Genomic DNA, 7,851 nt, shown 5'->3' with positions numbered 1-7,851 from the left:
AGATTACTGATCTTGAGTTCACATCCGGAGAAACTCCAAAGTCTCATCCTCATGCTTCCAATCCTTCAGCTTCGGATGATGAAATTTACGAAGAGGTGCTGCAGACCATAGATGATGCACACGTTGTTGATGCTAATGTGTTTTCCTCAGTTCAACTTCACTCAAAGCCATCTTCGTCCAAGCCTACTTTTGATTTCGGATCCTCATCCTCCACTCAGAATGAATCAGAATCAACGCAAAAACTCCATGATCATGCAGCTACCAACAAACCTGGTCCTTCTGTCACTCCAATCAATCCGACATCTCCAAAACACAATCCTCAACCTTCCAGCTCAGACAACGGATCCTCAGCAGGAAATCATATTGATCCGTTTGCTCTTTTGGATATTCAAACCAATGTTTCGGACATAATGAAGAAGGTCACCTCTCTCGAGACTTCCGTGGCTGGGCTAAACACCAAGATTGATACAAAGGTTTCCGGACTGGACTCCAAGCTAGACGCAATTCTCCAGTCCTTATCACAACAGTCCGGACCTTCCGTAGCTAAACGAGAAGCTCAACTAGATCAACTGATCTCCCTCCGGCATAAACACTCAATCGAAGAAGTTGAAGCAAAATATGATGCCTCCATTGATCAGTATCTCGATACAATCACCACAATGCTCAAGGTCCATGATGACTTGGTTGCTGCTACCAATGATCTCATCAAGCAGACCCATGTTCGCCATGAGAAGCAGATTCAGAGGCTGGAGAAGGAAATTAAGAAGAAAGATGAAATGAACTTGATCATCCAGCAAGTCCTCATCAAATTTCTCCGATCCACTTGGAACATTGTTGATGTTCCGAATCGCAAGTTTGATGAGATGCTTGCTATCCGTAGACATTTATTTGATCATCTCTCCTCCCAAGCGCCAACTGCTGAAGCTTATGATACTCTCACTCTTCAACTTAACACCGGTCTTCAAAAGGTGTTTGACAAGTTTTCTGATCTGAAGGATTCATTGACGCTTGCACCGGTTTCCAAGGCCACCGATGCAAGAGGGGGAGAAGGTCTAAGTCAACCATGGAAGCCTGCATCAGAATTTCAACTTCGTGATGAAGACATCAATTCCGATGATGAAGTCCAATTTCTTTCCGGACTTCTAGGGAACAATGATGATGATGATGACGTTGAAGAAGAGGAATATGTCACTAATGGAGTTCTTGATCTCGAAGCCTCAAGGAAGATTTTTCGAAAGGTGATGTCCGAAGAAGAAAAGAGGATTTGATCCGCAGTCTCTTGGCCTTCCTCTTTACCTGACGTTCTTCGAAGGGGAATCATAATGGCTAAGGCAAAATCCTTTATGACTGCTCAAGCCTTCCGAGCCACCCCTTCAGTGTCACCTCCAATTCCGGATCCTAAAATTGCTCCAATAGATGAAGGTTCCCCACTCCGGATTCCTGATGACATTCCGGAAAAACCTCTTCCAACGCCCACTCCAGAATTTGTTATTGATGAGAACATGGCGCATGTCATCTCTGCCCTAACGAAAGACAAAGACAAGAAACCAATCACAACCGAACATCAAGCCTTCCACTCCGGACCTCCGCCAAAGCGAAAACTTGGATGGTCTCAGGAGGAAATTAACAAAGCTTTAGAGGAAAGAATCCGGATCCAAGCGCTTAAAGACAATCCTGATTCGATGCGTGGCATTTCTCCTCTCTACCGTGAAGGTATTCTTAAGGATGTCGATATAGTACCCGTTATGTAGTATGACATTCCTTCCGATGATTCCGAACAACTTGATCTTCCTCTCTCTCTCTCTCTCCCTTCAGAAAATTTTAAATCAAATTTGCTCCTCTCCATCCCAACGACAATCCGGAGGTCACCATCCAGACAGAGCGAGAAAGGTTAAAAACTTTCTATTCCAAGAATGCACATCCCCTAAAGGAAGTATGGACGAGCAAGAAGATTACAAAGATTTATGGGTACGGAAGGAAGGTACTCACCAAATTCGAATTCAGCTGTCCACTATTCCGGTACCATGTTATCAGAAACAAACCAACTTATAAAACCATCACCAATGCTGACTTCCCGGCAATGAACCCGAATGATATTCTCACTTTAGCTGCTCACTTTCGAGGACTCCAAAAAGATGATATCGGGATGGGTGCTTACCATGCTGCTCTCAGCTTCCTCAAAGATTATCTCGCAAAATTTTGTCGACGTGACTTTGAGTTGGCTCATCTATTCGGAACTGAAGATTATGTTGCCAAGATTGAATATGGGCTTCTGGAAGCTGAACTACTAGCTGAAGGTCCTATTGATGATCCGGTTCTAGGGTTTGTGTACAAGACGAAAAGGACAAACACAAAGGACATTTTCCAAGTCCTTGACAAACACCTAGTTCCAACAAAAGCTCTTCAGAAGTTCATCATCCGTGCGTCCAAGTCTGATGCTCCGGAGCAAGTGAAAGCAAAGTTTGTGAGTCAGCTGACCTGGTACATCGAAGTCCGAGAATAGTTGTTCCGAGCCTACACATTCATCAAGGAAGAAGCGATCTAAGCTGACTTGATTGCTAAGTTTACTTAGGGGGAGATTGTTGGAACATGAAAGTGAACCTCTAGCAATCCTAAATCCTTTTGTCAATTCCGAAGTCAGCTGTAGTTCCGAAGTGAAATCTGCTCCGGAATCTGTTAGTGTCCGGACCTGATGTTAAGTTGGTGATGCGAAGAAAGAAAGTGAAGGCATTCCGGAATGAACCTTGTGTCTGGAATGTTTGCTGTTCCGGAATCTGTATTTTGTATTTATGCATTAAATGTAATTGTCTCTTGTTTGATTTAACTAGTCATAGGACTTAACTTTATTTTTCAACACGGATATTCAGAGTGTCAGATGTAACTCTTTTATCCAGTCCTATGTTTGTAATCAGTTAGTACCATGTTTCATGTACTCCTATTTATAGGAGCATTCAATGGTAATCAATAGACGGATTTGTTCAAACCTTTTAGCAATATCTCATTTACTTCACTCTCTCTTCAACATTCCCTTTGTTCTTCATTTATTAACTTTACTTTGATCTTTATTCTCATTATTCATTTATGGCTTGAACATTTGTTGAATACATTAACTCAAACTTGACTGGTCTATGCAGACTTGACTGGAATATTCATTAGTAACTAGACATTGATCTTAAAGTGTTATATCAAGGTTTGAGTTTTCAAACCTTGTCCCTGCGCATCAGATCATTTTGTTCTCTTCATAGATCGAACTTTTGGCACTATTAGATGTTCTTCGGATTATGATTATTTATCTTCACACTCTACACTTTGGGATGTCTCATTTGCGTTTGCATGCGGTTCAGATCTTATGATTGCTCGAGTTTGGATTTGCGATATTTTGAAGACGATGATTATTTTAGCGATGCAACGTGACACTTATTTTTGATCTTCCGATCAAATTTTTGGCAATGCTAGACCATGTCTTCAGATTCACATTATTTAACATTCGGACTTTATTTTTGGATGCTTCACATTTTCAGCAGGTTATTAATCAGAGATTATTTGGTGCATTATCATTCGATTTCGGAATATTGAAGATGTTGTGTGATTCGAGATTATGCTCTTAGGTTCTACAGTCGAGGGGGAGACTATGAACATGATTGGTTTTTGTGGACTGATCACATACGAAGATTGGGATTTCAAACTTTTATTCAGAGATTGGGGTTTCTCTATTTGTTCTTTGATGTTAGAGATTCCATTTCCAGATTCCGAGATCACGACTACTTTCAGCTTTTCCGAGACGCTTCAGCACCAGACCCCCGGACCTGCCTGTCGGATGTTCTGCCTTTTATCACTGCTTTACCCTCACCATTTCCGAGCATTTAGGGGGAGATTGTTGGAGCATGAAAATGCTCTATAATGTTGAGTGCTTATTAGGTTAGAATATTCCCTTGTATGAAAGGCATATTCCCTCCACTAGTATATAAAGTGGAGGTGATGGTCATTTTATTATTAGTGTTCACCATGTAGACTTTGTAGATTAGAGAGAGTGTGGTGGGATCTCTCGCACCAAGGGAGAGTTATCTCTCCCAACCATGAGTGTTCTTGTAATATTTTATATCTCTCTATCTATCTACTACAGTTTTACTCGTATATATTGTTCATCATGTTTATACATGATTATCTTCTTGGTAATATCTTCTGCATCGATCCAATCGATAAAATGGGAACCTAAACTAAGGTGGTATGCAGGGCGTACCGAGGCAAAGGGGGTTACGTAAGGTGTAACGCGCAGCGTAGGTATGAGGTTGGGTCGGGGTGTGAGTCCCTGTATGCTGGGCGTATGAGGTGGTATGCTGGGCGTACGAGGGGCATATTGAAAACCCTAATTTTAGGGTAGTACCCTATATAAGCATTATGTTTGCCTCTTTCTTTATTTCCTAAGTCACCCCACCCTCTAAAACCCTAGAATTCGTCCTTAAGTCTTCATGGTGGCATCTTGAGCTTATGGTGTCCATTTTTGGTGTATTTGGTCCATTTCTATGAAGATGGAGCTTGGTGTATGGATGGGGATCAAGGACGAATACATTAACTTTACTTTGATCTTTATTCTCATTATTCATTTATGGATTGAACATTTGTTGAATACATTAACTCAAACTTGACTGGTCTATGCAGACTTGACTGGAATATTCATTAGTAAGTAGACATTGATCTTAAAGTGTTATATCAAGGTTTGAGTTTTCAAACCTTGTCCCTGCGCATCAGATCATTTTGTTCTCTTCATAGATCGAACTTTTGGCACTATTAGATGTTCTTCGGATTATGATTATTTATCTTCACACTCTACACTTTGGGATGTCTCATTTGCGTTTGCATCCGGTTCAGATCTTATGATTGCTCGAGTTTGGATTTGCGATATTTTGAAGATGATGATTATTTTAGCGATGCGACGTGGCACTTATTTTTGATCTTCCGATCAAATTTTTGGCAATGCTAGACCATGTCTTCAGATTCACATTATTTAACATTCAGACTTTATTTTTGGATGCTTCACATTTTCAGCAGGTTATTAATCAGAGATTATTTGGTGCATTATCATTTGATTTTGGAATATTGAAGACATTGTGTGATTCGAGATTATGCTCTTAGGTTCTACAGTCGAGGGGGAGACTATGAACATGATTGGTTTTTGTGGACTGATCACATACGAAGATTGGGATTTCAAACTTTTATTCAGAGATTGGGGTTTCTCTATTTGTTCTTTGATGTTAGAGATTCCATTGCCAGATTCCGAGATCACGACTACTTTCAGCTTTTCCGAGACGCTTCAGCACCAGACCCCCGGACCTGCCTGTCGGATGTTCTGCCTTTTATCACTACTTTACCCTCACCATTTCCGAGCATTTAGGGGGAGATTGTTGGAGCATGAAAATGCTCTACAATGTTGAGTGCTTATTAGGTTAGAATATTCCCTTGTATGAAAGGCATATTCCCTCCACTAGTATATAAAGTGGAGGTGATGGTCATTTTATTATTAGTGTTCACCATGTAGACTTTGTAGATTAGAGAGAGTGTGGTGGGATCTCTCGCACCAAGGGAGAGTTATCTCTCCCAACCATGAGTGTTCTTGTAATATTTTATATCTCTCTATCTATCTACTACAGTTTTACTCGTATATGTTGTTCATCATGTTTATACACGATTATCTTCTTGGTAATATCTTCTGCATCGATCCAATCGATAAAATGGGAACCTAAACTAAGTTGGTATGCAGGGCGTACCGAGGCAAAGGGGGTTACGTAAGGTTTAACTGGTGTAACGCGCAGCGTAGGTATGAGGTTGGGTCGGGGTGTGAGTCCCTGTATGCTGGGCGTATGAGGTGGTATGTTGGGCGTAAGAGGGGCATATTGAAAACCCTAATTTTAGGGTAGTACCCTATATAAGCATTATGTTTGCCTCTTTCTTTATTTCCTAAGTCACCCCCACCCTCTAAAACCCTAGAATTCGTCCTTAAGTCTTCATGGTGGCATCTTGAGCTTATGGTGTCCATTTTTGGTGTATTTGGTCCATTTCTATGAAGATGGAGCTTGGTGTAAGGATGGGGATCAAGGAAGAGCTTATGGATCTGGCTTATGGGACTCATTTCCATCTTGTTGGAGGTATAAAGCTTTGAACTTGATCATTGATGTCTTAGATCTACCATTTATGAGTTTTGGTTCATTTTGGTACCAAGTATGAGATCTAGTGGTCTTGATTTCATTTCAGGAGCTTTGAGTTGCCTCTCTTAGTGTTTCTGAGGTTCAAGGTCCATAAAGTTGGTACCTTTAGAGTTTAAATCCATCCATACATGAGTTAGAACCATTTCGATGGTAGTAGAGTTTTATATTTGGAGTTTGTGTTCATTTGGGGCATGCAAAGTCACCAAGTGAGTGACTTTATGGGTCTAGACATTATTTGGGACTTAAATCTGTGGTTTGGACTTATGGGCTAAGCATTAATTGCTTAATGGAAAAGGTGGGATTAAGAAGGGAGTACATTGGGCGTACAAGCCAATACGCACATCGTACAAGTCATTAAGCGAGTACGTGCAGCGTACTGCTCAGTACGCCCTGCATACTCAGTCAGATTGGACTTCGAAAATGTGGGACTCGGGTTGGGAAATTTCTTGGACTAAGTTGTTGTGGGACTTCGTGGACATCTGGAAACAAGGTTTTTGGACCAAGGAAACTATTGGGATTTAGGATAACGTCCATTGGAGAGGTTTGGGCCCAATTTGGAAAATTAGGCCATGAGTGGGACATATTTGGGCTTTGAATGGTTATGGGCTAATGGGTCATCGAAATGCCAAGTGTTTTGGACTGGAAAGATGGTTGGACCTTGAGGTAAGGCCATGTAGAGGTTTGTGTTGGTGCATGTAAATGCTCCACAAATAATGAGTGTTTATTAGGTTGTATTTTCCCTTATTGTATTTTAGGTGTATTTACTCTCCCTCATATATAAAGGGAGAGGTGGTCACTTTTTAAAAAATGCACTTCTCAGCATGTAATCTCTAGAGAGAGAAAAAGTTGGTGGGTTCTCCCACCCAGGGAGAGTTTCTCTCCCACCATGCTCTTCATGCAATATTATTATTATTCTCTCTTTTTCTTAGTCTTCTTCAACGAACTCATAATATGTTCTTCGTGTTCATACTTACAAAAACACAATTAATCTCGAGATATTTTACTTCCGCATTCACCGTTCGTTATAAAAATGGGTCTCTACAATTGGTATCAGAGCCGTACCTTGAAGATCTCACGATTAGTTCAAGGGAACGACTCCCGTTCGGTGATTATCTTGTGATTTTTCCGTGTTTCTGCAAGAAAACAATTTTTGGGTTTCAAACCGGAATTTTTTTTATGAAGTTCGTTCTTAGTTCTATTTCCAGGGTGATTCTTACTTAATAAAATAAATTGTTGCTGCTGCTGCTCGTTCTTTTTGTTGCTAGAAAAAGATGTTCTTAAAAGATTATTATTGTTACTGTTGAAGAAATGAAGAAAAATGGGAGAAAAAATTATTTTTGTGGTCTCCAAATTGTTGAAGAATTTGCTCCAGGAGTTCTTTTTCTTGGATGAGAAGACACAAAAATTATGGGCTTATTATTCTTGAAGATAGTGGAGGAAAGCAACTTTTTCTAGAAGATTTTTTTTCTACAGCATGTTTATTATGTTCATCATAAAAGGTATGATATTCATACATTCTATATTTATTTGTTGCTATGAATCTTCAAATTAGTGCATATGGACGTGTTTAAGTGTTTGCATAAAGCATCTTGTCCTTGTTACTCTTTTGGGTAAAGAGTACTCCACTCACTTTTGCCTTCCCAAGCTA

Source organism: Lactuca virosa, chromosome 4 (genome assembly GCF_052849685.1).
Source record: "Lactuca virosa cultivar CGN04683 chromosome 4, Lactuca_virosa_CGN04683_v6, whole genome shotgun sequence".
NCBI classification, from domain to species: domain Eukaryota; kingdom Viridiplantae; phylum Streptophyta; class Magnoliopsida; order Asterales; family Asteraceae; genus Lactuca; species Lactuca virosa.
The sequence above is the reverse complement of the archived record's forward strand: the minus strand, read 5'-3'. Positions refer to the sequence as shown.